Here is a 6246-nt window from a genome sequence, read left to right as displayed (position 1 = left end):
GGCCGGGGCGAGGGCCGGGGCGAGGGCCGGGGCGAGGGCCGGGGCGACGCAGACCTTCGCGCTGCCGGAGCCGCAGGCCCTTTCCACCGCTTTCTAGCGGAAGGCTGGCGGAGCAACGGCGGGAGGCGGCTATCAGTTCTCCAGCCGAGATTTGAGGACCTCTTGCCTGGCCCTCTCGACCCTTGTGGTCTCCCGGGAGGCGGGGGAGCGCGGACCCCTTCCTGCCACCCTCATCAGAGAGAGCCCCTCTCTCCTCGGCCCTTCTAATCCGCCACGTTGGAAAGCTGCTCGGGTTCCAAAGTAAAGATCTGGGCTCAGGGCTGCAGGCTGGAGTGTCCCAAATAAGGGTATCCAGTTCGTCCTGTTGCTCTGGTCCCCTCCTTGGCCCCTGAGCTATTTTGATGGACATCCCTGCCCTCCACCCCCAAGTCCTGCAAAGATGCCCATTTTAGCAGTCATGAAAAAAGCCTGGTAGCAGTGAAGTGTCCCACGAGAGCTGAGAGCTAGGCGAGGGTCAGAGCTGCGGGTCTGCACCTCCAGCCTCTGCCTGCGCGCAATCACCCATCCCTCCCGGGGGAGCCTTGCATTAGGTAACAGGCGCGAGAGAAAAATTCAGATTCTGTAAATGGTGTCCAGTAATAATAACCCTCTCGCCCCTGTTCTGCATTCCTTGCCCAGAGGCGATCACCATTACTAGTTTGTTGTGGTTATCGTCAGAGGTATTTCGGGACACACAAACAAATCATGAACACATACCGTTAAACTACCTTTTTAAATTTAAAAAAAAAATTTTTTTTCACGTTTATTTATTTTTGAGACAGAGAGAGACGGAGCATGAACAGGGGAGGGGCAGAGAGAGAGGGAGACACAGAATCGGACGCAGGCTGCAGGCTCTGAGCCATCAGCCCAGAGCCCGACGCGGGGCTCGAACTCACGGACCGCGAGATGGTGACCTGAGCTGAAGTCGGATGCCCAACCGACTGAGCCACCCAGGCGCCCCTAAATTACCTTTTTAAAAAGCCGAATGGAAATTTGCTAAACACTCGGTTCTGCATTTTGGGGGGGTGGAAAGGGGACAAACCCTTCTGGAATTCACTTGTTTCCCGTTGTGCTAAACTGAGTCCTAACTACATATCATATATTACTATTATCTTTAAATGATTTTCAAACCTTGCATTTACCGAACTATCTGTATCTACATATGCCTTCCAGCTTGAGAAAGAAAACGCTGGCCCTGCTATCCTGAACGCTCTCCATACTCTTCCCTCTTCCCAACCCCTCTCACCCCAAGAGGTGACTGCAGTCTTGAATCACTCACATCCTGTATCTTATAATTTTAGCGTATAGATATGCATCCCTCAACAATATATATGCCTGTTATAACTTGTACAAAAATGAAATAAAAACTATATGCAATGGATGGGAGATCCCGTCGCTCCACAGATATTATCAGGTGTATTCATTTTGCCAATCTGATGGCATTAAATGTCTTCTCATTGTCTGGATTGCTGAGAAGTTGTGTTATCTTTCTTATGGTTCCCCTCCACCACCACCATTTATATTCCTTCTTCTACAGATGCCCCGACATTTCAGTGTTATTTTTAGGAAATAATCCATTCTTTCCCCCACTAGGATGCATGCAATGCCATTTGTTGCCCTGATCAAGTTTCCGTATACACGTGGGTCTGTTTAGGACTTTCTATTATGTCGTATCAGTATAGTTGCTGTTATCTGCACTCCAATACTACTGTTCTTATTCTTACCTCTCTCACCTTTTGGGCGCCTGGGTGGCTCAGTCGGTTAAGCGTCTGACTTCCGCTCTAGTCACGATCTTGCCATCCCCAAGTTCAAGCCCCGCGTCGGTCTCCGTGCTGACGGCTCGGAGCCTGGAGCCTGCTTGGGATTCGGTGTCTCCCTCTCTCTCTCTGCCCTTCCCCCCACTCACACTTTGTCTCTCTCTCTCTCTCAAAAATAAAATAAACATTAAACAATTAAAAAAAGAATAAACCTTCATGTGCTGTAGGACAATTCCCCCTCACCTCCCTCCTACATTCCATCCACCCTTCACTTTTGGGGTTTTGAATGGAATTGCTTTAAATCCATAAATTAATTCAGAGAGAACTGAGATTTTTCTGATGTTGGACCTTTTACCCAGAACATGGTTTGCCTTTCCATTTACTTAGGTCTTTGTTAATGTTTTTCTTTTTCTTTTTTTTTTTTTAACGTTTATTTATTTTTGAGACAGAGAGAGACAGAGCATGAACGGGGGAGGGTCAGAGAGAGGGAGACACAGAGTCTGAAACAGGCTCCAGGTTCTGAGCTGTCAGCACAGAGCCCGATTCGGGGCTCGAACTCACGGACCGTGAGATCATGACCCGAGCCGAAGCCGGCCGCTCAACTGACTGAGCCACCCAGGCGCCCCTTTGTTAATGTTTTTCAATAAGGTTTGTAAGTTTTGTCTTCACAACACGGCTTTTTCCGTATGGTTCCGTAGAGAGGTGTTCCCTTCTCTAAACAGCTGCATAGTATTCCGCTGTGGGGAATGTCCTGTTACTTAGTTTACCAGGTCCCCAATGCCGTCCCTTTGGATATCTGTGATCTTTACATCACAACAATGCTTCAGGGCATATCCTTGAACTTGCTTGTTTGAGCACAGCACCAAGTCTATCTGCAGGATAAATTCCTGGAAGGAAGATTTCTAGGTCAGAGGGCGTTTGCATCCCCTGGTGAATAGACCCTGCCTTCCTGCCTTCCGGACAGGCGGTGCCGGGAAACTGCCTTTCGTGGGCACCTCCTGCGATTTGAATCCTCCTTCCCTCCTTTGCAACGTTGGAGACTTCGCCATGGCCTTTTTCTGGAGCTTTTCTCCTCCTTTTGTTCCTGTGGCTCTACATAAAAGACTGCAAATTCTTCACTTCAATCATCCACCGTGTGTTTACTTACTCACAGCCTCACTCACTCATTGCGCAGTTAAGGCTTAGACTTGTGTGGTCCACCAGGGGGCCCTCCCATTTTATCTAGCAAGCAAAATGCTGCCTGATGGTTCCATCTGTGCACGTCTCTGAAAGTGCTGAAAAGGAAGTTCTAAGACTGAGCAGTGGGGAAACCGAGGCATGGGGCGTTAAATGCCTGCTGAGAGTCAGCACATAAATGGCAAGAGGTCTCCCTGGCCGCCCGTCTCTGCGTCGAGTCCAGGGTAGACCTGCCAGAGGAAGGCTTGTCCTCCTCCGACAGAGGAGGTGTGAGAGCCGCAGAGCAGCAGATGGCCCTGTTCTGTCCTTGCAGCCCTGGTCCCCACCTGCCCCCCAGCCTTCCAGAACGCGGGCACTGCCATCCAGGAGCAACGAGCTTGGGCCCGCGGCCAGGGAGGCTGGGTCTGGCCGCCAAGTTTCCATCTCAGCTTCACCCTCCAATGTCCACAGAGACGCCTTCCCCCCCACCCTTTGGCAGTGGGACGCCAGCATCCGAGCCTGAATTCAGAAGTTCACAATACCAGTCTCTGCCCTTGTGGGATGACTGGGCAGCCTGGCCCAAAATAGCTGGGAGAGGCGGAATGTTGGGGCCACAGTGGGGAAAAAAAAAAAATCACAGCGCTCCTAATGACAGGCTGTGCGTATCTGGCACCGAGCGCCTTACAGACGTTAACCGAGGTCACATGGCTTTCTCCCCGTGATGAGAAAACACAGAGAGCCGCAGTGATATGCCCAGGGAGAGAGAAGGGATTGCCAAACAGAGGACATAGAATGTGCTGTCTTCTGGGCAGGGATTCTAGGGAATGTTCTCTTCCCCCGTGAGTCTCTGGGTTTTACATCCCATGAGCTGCCCTTGTCTGAGAATGTGGGGCCCCTGGGGAATGTTTAGGAAGCCCTGGTGTTTGGCCCAGACATCCTTGTGTGGGAGGTGTGAGCTCCCAGGGAATTCCAGAATGGGCGTGACCTGTAACTCATTTGGGAACCGAGGAGAGAGACCTTGGGGGTGTGGGGGTTCATGGTTCTGGTTGGCCCTGGCCTCTGCCCATCACTGGGCTGATGAAATCTCCCCCAGGCAGTGCTGCTGGCTTTGGGTTCTGATTTGTCAATGTTGTTTGGTTTTGTTTTGTTTTGGCCATGACTCTTGTCCTTAGCGCTGGCCAGGACTTTCCAACGGGAAGATATTTGCTGGATCGGGAGCCTTCTGCCTCGGTTGCTCGGTGGGGGGGGGGGGCATGCTCAAATGGTCTGCAAGACCATCCCTGGCTTGCCCAACGTGGCTTTCCTACTTACCGTGTCAAAGCAACAATGAAGGGGGTGACAAAGAGCATTAGGGGCCTGACTAGCTCTGGGTTTGGGTGACAGATTTTATTTCTTTCACTGAGGGCTGAACTGGCCTTGAGAAATTTTGCCCATTTGTCCGTTGGCTGCAGCTGCGGGCTGCGTGCCCAGGAGGTGCTCAGACCGCAGTTCCCTTTCTCTGGAACTCCCCATGCCTCTGAGCCTTCTGTCTCACATGGACGTCTTGGGAAACCCCAGGTCCTGACTGCCACCTTTACTATGAGCACCCGTCACCCTCCTGGTTTCTGCCTCAAGAGATAGGAGGAATCCCTTTCCTAATCTCTGGGGAGATGCAGGCGCTCAACCCAAGAGGAGGGAAGGAGCAAGATCATACAATCATGACCGTTGCAACGAACGCTCTCGTGCCTTGTGTCTGCTCCGTCGGTCCTTTCCTCAGCCGTGTGACAATCACAGAGTCACAATCCTTTAACCCCAAGTCCCCCAGATACAAAAAGCCCTGACAGCGTGGTTTCCCCCTGAGTGTGGCGTGAGGGCACAGGACAGTGTGACCTGTAGTGAGGTGAGGCCACGCACGGCTTCTGTCTCTCCTCTGTTGGGAAATATCCACAAGCATCCGGCCGAGCCCGGCGGGGCGAGATGCTCCGGGTGATGTCTGCATCGTCCTCCGAACACATCTGGCTGCCTGGGGTCCAGAGAAGAGGTCCTGGGCCTATCCCTGCTTTACAGATGAGGAAACTAAGGCCCATTGGGCTTGGGCAGCGTTCCAGGCTCAGGACTTAAGGCCGCCGGCTAGAATGAGAAGCTGCCACTGGAAGAGAGGGTCGTCGTGGGGGTGTATTTCTAGAGCCCTGCTCTCCGTCGGGCCCCTGGATTTCTGTCTTGGGATTATCTTCAAGATAACTGTCTTTCAGTTCTCAGATGGAGTAAGGAAAGGGAGCAGATCTCTCCATCAGCTTCTCTTCCAAGCCACACGCCCGGCTTCGTGTGCCCTGAGCCGTGGTCTCCGTCCAGGACCCCCAAGGTCTGGGCCTCCGGGGGGCTGCAGTGGAGAGCGTTCCCTCCGCATTCAGGGAGATCCTGGGGCACGGGAGTTCTGAGGACTCTCCTCCAGTATCCCCGCCACGAAGGCCATCCGAGGACAGAGCGAGCGACCGGCGGAAGGTCAGTCAGGGCGCTAGGCCTGGGTCCTGCTGACCAGGAAAGTTCCTCGTGTTGCGCACAGAAACGAAGACGCGCTTATCTCCGGGCTTCCCGTGTCGATAAGCAGCCAGGGATGTTGTAAGTTTCGCCAGGCCTCAGACACACGCCAGAGATCACGAGCGATTCCTGGATCTTCTCACGCCAGCCGAAACACCGTCTCCAATGGGACGTGTTTACTTGATCTTGCCGTAGTGCCCTTGGAGCTCCCCAGGGCCACTGGGGGTCAGGGCACTTCCCGTTTGTTCCTATAGGAGCAGCTGGGCTGCCTGTGTCTCTGCGGAGCGGTCACTGGGCCGCCCAAGCCTTCCCTCCCCTTCCACCTCCACGTTCTCTGCTCTGCTGGCAACCTGGTGAGCCTGGTGGGTGTCAGGCTCGCCCAGCCCCCTTTACTCCCGACTTCTCAGCCTTTCGGGCAGACACATGGGCAGCAGTGGCGGGCAGGAATTTCCAAGGCAAGGTGGGGTGGGGTGCGGTCTCTGTGCCTCGCCCCGCAACACCCCAAACCAGCACCCCTGTTTGTACATCTCCTGTCCGCGGGTAGCCAGAGAGAGGGGCCCTCGGGAGGAGCGGTGCTAAATGACAAACAGGCACAGGTGTGACGTCCACGAAGCTCGCGGAGAACGTGGGAACGTGGCTCAGAAAGAAGCAAGCAAGAATGCTGTTATCGCCACGGCGCAACTCCGTTACTCTGGCCAGATCCTTCCTCTTTTTGCGATATGATAAGACTCCAGAACTGTCTGTTCTGACTCAGGATGGAGACCAGCCCGGCCCGGGG

This window comes from Panthera uncia, chromosome E1 (assembly GCF_023721935.1).
Source record: "Panthera uncia isolate 11264 chromosome E1, Puncia_PCG_1.0, whole genome shotgun sequence".
NCBI lineage: Eukaryota > Metazoa > Chordata > Mammalia > Carnivora > Felidae > Panthera > Panthera uncia.
This window is presented reverse-complemented; position numbering follows the sequence as displayed.